This window comes from Eutrigla gurnardus, assembly GCF_963514095.1.
Source record: "Eutrigla gurnardus genome assembly, chromosome: 21".
NCBI lineage: Eukaryota > Metazoa > Chordata > Actinopteri > Perciformes > Triglidae > Eutrigla > Eutrigla gurnardus.
The window spans coordinates 12954549-12960231 of record NC_139932.1 but is presented as its reverse complement, the minus strand read 5'-3'; the positions used below and the strand labels follow the sequence as shown (position 1 = coordinate 12960231).

The window sequence follows — 5683 nt, the reverse complement described above, 5'->3', positions numbered from 1 at the left end:
GCCGCCGAGTTTCGTGTGGCTTCGTTTTCTTTCTTTCCTCCCATTCTTTTTTTTCTTCTCTTTGTCCTCAGATTTGACTCATACTTCCATCAATCATGTTTGTTTACTGCCTTTGCAGGCAAGATATTTCATTTGCCTTCTGAGGAATTGCATCGTGTTTCTCTACAGTTCTAGTTCCCCTTCCCACGTTACTTCCTGTGCTGTAACACGTCGTTTCTTCTGACGTCTCCAATAGTGCAGAGGGTTCATGTTGGTGAAATCAACGGGAGACGACGTTGACGTACAGTGAAAACCCACCCGTTTACAAGTCACGGGCGTTCACCAGGCAAATGACGGTGGTATCATGGGAAATGAAGGATTTGGGGGATTAAAAATCAGCATATCTCTGCCTCTGCTGCTTCAATTTTGACCATTGTTTTCTAATCTGTCTCCTCCACGTCCCCCAGTTTAGTAACCCTTCAAGCAACACATTCTTTTGTTGGGATTGGCCTTTTTTTACTTTGGGGAAGATGAGGTGAACTATTAACCAATTATAGTGTTAAGTAGTCGAAATACTTTAAATACAAGTACCTCCAAACTGTACTTCAGTACATGGATTAAGTTACTTCCCTCCCAGTTACATCTGATAAAAAAAGAAAGACTTAGATTCCTGCACCGTCATTTTTCAGCTGCTGTTTTTGCTGTTGCAGTGACACCACCCTCGCCACTAGATGGTGCCATTGCTCCGCTGCGCTCTCCGCTGCGGCCGTAAAGACCCAAATTGGACATGTTGCGCACATCTTCCCCTCCCATTGTCACACGAGAGAACACCCGGGTCTGTTTCGATTGCCTGGTTTCTCACTCCACACAGCTTATCAAATTGTTATTACACAGCAGATGGGATGCGGTTCATTTATTTAATTCCATCCACCGCAAAGAGCCATGGCGCTGTGGTTTTACAAGGGGGGAGATCAATGGGCACAGTAAAAATGGATTGAAGTTCAGGCAATTAAAGAGTGTGGCGCAACGCCTGTGTGAGCATATTTTGACGACTTATTAATGCGTTCAAATAACCAACGCCCCGCTCTATTGTGGAAACTATCGATCCGAGTGATTAGTCATAAACTTGATTGAACGCGCGGGGCTCCGCTGGACGACAGTGGCGCAATTAGACGATGATTTGGTGCGCGGACGCGGGTTACGCACGCTCGACGCCCGGGATGCGCGCGCTTTTCTTCCCCCCTCTTCTTTTTTTTCCCGGTTTGGGCTTCGTTTGGAGACGTGGAGCCGTGCGCGCTTACTCCCCCCCAACCACCCACCTCCCCTTTCAGCGGTAGCGACCGGAGGAGCTGGAGAGGAGTGTGTGTGTGTGTGCGCGCGCGCGTCCGTGGAGCGGCACGAGCGGACTTCACGGGAGAGGGGGGGTGAATGGTTTAATGCGCAAAGTGCGGGATGCTCGGAGAGGACCGCGGATGCAAATCAGGTGCGTTTTGCCAGCGTTATTGATCACGGCTGACACATTCCGCGTATGATGAATCTCTCTCTCTCTCTCTCTCTCTCTCTCTCTCTCTCTCTCTCTCTCTCTCTCTCTCTCTCTCTCTCTCTCTCTCTCGCTCTCTATCTGAGACTCATTCTTGGGTATTGACTTCATTACAGGCAGCCTCCCTCTGTTGTCACCTTAAACAAGTGCGGGGTTAATAATTGCATGGAAACCAGCTGGTCACGACGGAGCACTTTCTTTCTTTCTTTTTTTAAAATCTATATTTCTTCTTCCTGTCTTTCGGATTGTCTAAGTTGCTGATTTGAGGAGGGGGGAGAGAGAGAACATGAATTCTGACTCCAGGAGGGGTTGATATTTTTTGTGGGGGTGGAAACTGCTGAGCTCCGCAAGGAAGTTGCCCGAGGCGGACAGGGACCCCGAGGAAGTAGTCCGCGCAGACGAGGCTGGAGACGCTGCTCCTCACCCTTCACACGCTGTCGGATCACTTTGAATACCTGAGGTATCTCATATTCCATCATTTCGCTTTCTTTTTTTCCTCCTCACCCCTCCATTCTGACCAAATGATGTTACCTCTTTTTCATGGGTGTTTTCTCTCATGCATTCTGATATTCCTCTATGGATTTCTTTTGGTGGGGTTGTCTATCTCGAGTAGCTGTTGTCTTACCGCCTCGCTGTTAAGGTATTTTATTGATTTTTTTGCCTCATAATTATGTTTCACATGGATTCTGTGCAATAGTGCTGATGTGGATGTCTTGTTAAACCTGCGCATGGGAAGATGTATGTTTCAGTTAGTAACTCAATATTGCGTGGGTATTAAAAAAACCCCAAGAATCTCCATAATGGTGCCTTTACTGGTGGCACTGTTTTAATTAGGGTGCGTGCAATCCGAGTGCCACCACTGCTGAGGAAGCCAGGGGGGCTGCAGGAGCGCAGACACCCCAACACTTTGATCTGCCATCGTCTTACTGCTCGACCCGCGGGCTGCGTTTTTATCTCCAGACTTAATCATGACACTGGCATGTGTTTTTAGCAGTGTAAGCTCGGCTTGTCCATATGTGGAATCAATCATGACACATGAATGGGGGACTGAATTTGCAGATTGGTGCCAAATGCAGATTTTTTTTTTGTATGAATATGTGTATTTAACTTAATATGTATTGGTTGAGTTATTTGCAGTGTAAGCCCATGTATGTATGTATGTATGTGGGGGGGAGGGGGGCGGGTACTGAGTGCCTCACTGGTTTAAGCTCTTGATAAAATGGTTGAAATCGGAGAAACAGGTAGGGGAAGTATGAATGAGAGGAGACCGGGGAAAGGAGAGACAGACAGCAGTTTGTTGAACGAGACACCCACTTAGAGAGAGAGAGAGAGAGAGGGAGACAGGGAGGGAGAGACGGGGACAGGGGGAGCAGGAATGCTATCAGTTTCTGAAAAGAGCAGCCAGCCCCCCCAGAGAGACGAGGAGGCCTGCAGACGACGATAGAGGAGGGAGAGGGAGGGAGAGGAGGAAAGGATGGGAGAGGGGTAGATAGGAAAGAATGAGGTTATATAGGGAGGAGAGAGGGAGACGTTAAGAAGGCTGTGGAGGTGAAGGAGTTGGGGGTGAGAGAGGGAATGTAAGGAGGCCAGGTGTGGAGGGAAGAGAAGCTGGAATGAAACAGTGAAGGAGACACGGTATAAAAGCAGCGTAGAACAAGTAGTGGGCAGCACTCATCCAGACAGCCAGCCGTGGGTGTAAATTAAAGAGAGTGATGATCCAGCTGCAGCCTCTCGGCTCTAACCCTCTTCATCTTTGAGGCCACGAACCGTCACGGGCAGAGGGGACCTCTTTCTTCAGGATGCCCTCTTCTGTATTTTTAGGCTGCCATGCCGGTGAAGATGTCGGGGTTTTGTTTTTTTGAGACTTTTTTTTTTTTAAAGCATCATAAAATACAAGGAGCCTCCAGGGAGCATATGACTAACGGAGTAATAGCTGAGATCTTATTAAGAATAGCAGGTGCAGGTGTGTTTGTACCGACACTTACTGACGAGGTAAACGTGGTGAAAAATGTTGGCTTGAAGGTAAGGCCAGTTTTTCTGCCATTTGCTGGAAATCCCTTTTGCTTTTGATCAGTCAGCAGCCAGTTATGATGGTAAATTAAAAAAAAAGACAACATCGAGAGGACCTTGAGCTACGGACATACATTTTTTCTTGGACAGACAGACGCAGGCACCTGAGCGCATGATCTCCCGGTAGATCTGGGGAATCCCCGTCTCAGAGGAGCTGGATCTGTGATCCCGTTGGACGCTGGATTGCAGTTGTTTAATCGTGTGTACAGTTTGATAACAGGGTGTTAGCGAGCCAAGGAGAATAAAAAAAAAACTGTTGAATAAACAATAATGCAGGCTAGGCTATATAAAGCAGCTGGGTTTTTAATCATGGCCGGGCTGCGTACGAGTGGCTTTGACCTAATTCCATTTAGAGTGGAGAGGATCTGATACATTAATTGGGACAGAATGGAGTTATAAATGGATTCATTGAGAGAGCGCTTCAAGCTGCGATGAGAGCGGGAGCCTGAAACCGGTTCGGGGGCCTCATGTGGTTGACTTGCTGAATATTTAAAGTCAAACTTTTTTGTGAATGATGCTTTGCTCAGTTATTTGCTTTCCTGATAAAGATTTGTGCAATAACTCTATAGGATTTGATCACAAGTTGTCAGTAGGGTCTCATATAGGCTTGCAAAGAATGTGGAATCAATCTTCTCATCTATCTCCAGGGAAAAAAGTGAAGAATTGGCGATTATTCTGTCAGGCAAGAGAGAGCAATGACTTCAAGGCTATGATATAGAGAGCTTTTCTAGGCTTTTCTGCACTACATTCAGTCAGAGGAGCCACCTGCCATCAGGATCTGATTTAATAAGACAGGTGGGGCTGGGATTCGAACCGCCGATCTACCGGTTGGAGGCCAGATCCAGTTGTAGGGATGATGTAATGAAACTTATGTCGCCCAAACTGCCTGGATTTAATATAAACTTTCATCTAAATATCACGATATTATGATCTCTTTGTTCACGACAGATTTCAGGAAAAAACTGTAATGAAAAAAAAAAAATGATTAACTCACCTTTAAATACGTATTAATTTCCAAATGTACAAATTGCTCCCGCACACTAAACAGTCTCCGTGGGAAAAAAATAAAAAATAAAATCAGGGATTTTGGATCATGAAAGGCAAATGAGAAAAATAAATCCCCAGGGCCTCGGCTAATGAAAGCACATTAGCACTCGTATCGTCTAGCAACCAAGCGGTTTGTCACAATCAATTTTCAGTCCGAGGCCCAGACCAACTTGTAGCCCCCTTTTTCAAGGATGCGGCTGCTTAATGTGCAGCTCGGAGGCTGGAGCGTAGCATTACTGCTGCCGGGGATCAAGGCGAGGCCCGCCCTGTCATCACTGCTACATAATTTTCAATAATTGTATCACCTCTTAGCGATCTCAAGCGAATTAATAAGCAACACACCTCCTCTAATTACGCATGAATGAAGCCGGATGGCTCCGTGCATCGATGTCACATCTTCTTGGAACACGCGTTCGATGTTTAAAAGCTGTTAATGCGAACAACTTTAAATCTACCTGTTGTGATACCAAGCTGTGTGTGTGTGTGTCTGTGTGTGTGTGTCTGTGTGTGTGTGTGTGTGTGTGTGTGTGTGTGTGTGTGTGTGTGTGTGTGTAGCAGGGTGTGCTGGATGTAATATGTTCATTTAGCTGCAGCAGAAACAGCAGCTGCTTGAACGGTGCAACACACATGCTTCGAGGCACTTGCTCTTCGTCTTTTCACTGCTTTCTCTCTCTCTGTCTCACGTGGTTTCTCTGGCTGTCTCTCCTCCCCCCGTTTGCCTCCCTCCCTCCCTCCCTCCCTCCTCGGTCTGTTCATCCCCCCCCTGCTCTTCCTCACCTCCACTACAGCAGGTAGTCTGTGCTTTTTGTGTGAATAGCCCGAGGAGCTCACCAAGCTTCTCTGCTGTCATTTTAACAGCTGTTTCACTCATCGATATGCCAAGAGACAAGTGTGTGTGTGTGTGTGTGTGTGTGTGTCTGTGTGTGTGTGTGTGTGTGTGTGTGTGTGTGTGTAGAAGTGATTACAAACTGACAGACTTTGGGTTTTCAATTATAGAATAGCAGTGCAAAGTTTTTTGACAGGTCTGCTGCAAAGACTCTACCCATG

At 46.7% G+C, this 5683-nt stretch overlaps 1 protein-coding gene across 3 annotated transcripts in view; it reads left to right on the top strand.

Moving 5' to 3' along the window:
- Positions 1-1408: 1408 nt before the first annotated feature.
- grm8a (glutamate receptor, metabotropic 8a) overlaps positions 1409-5683 on the top strand; it is a 170113-nt gene continuing 165838 nt past the window's right edge. The window contains exon 1 of one of the 3 annotated variants that reach the window (XM_084038412.1): positions 1409-1462. The gene's annotated coding sequence lies outside the window, so the exon portion shown is untranslated. Of the gene's footprint in view, positions 1463-1780; positions 1980-5683 lie in introns of those variants that run through there. The other 2 variants (XM_084038411.1, XM_084038413.1) reach the window with 2 other exon arrangements.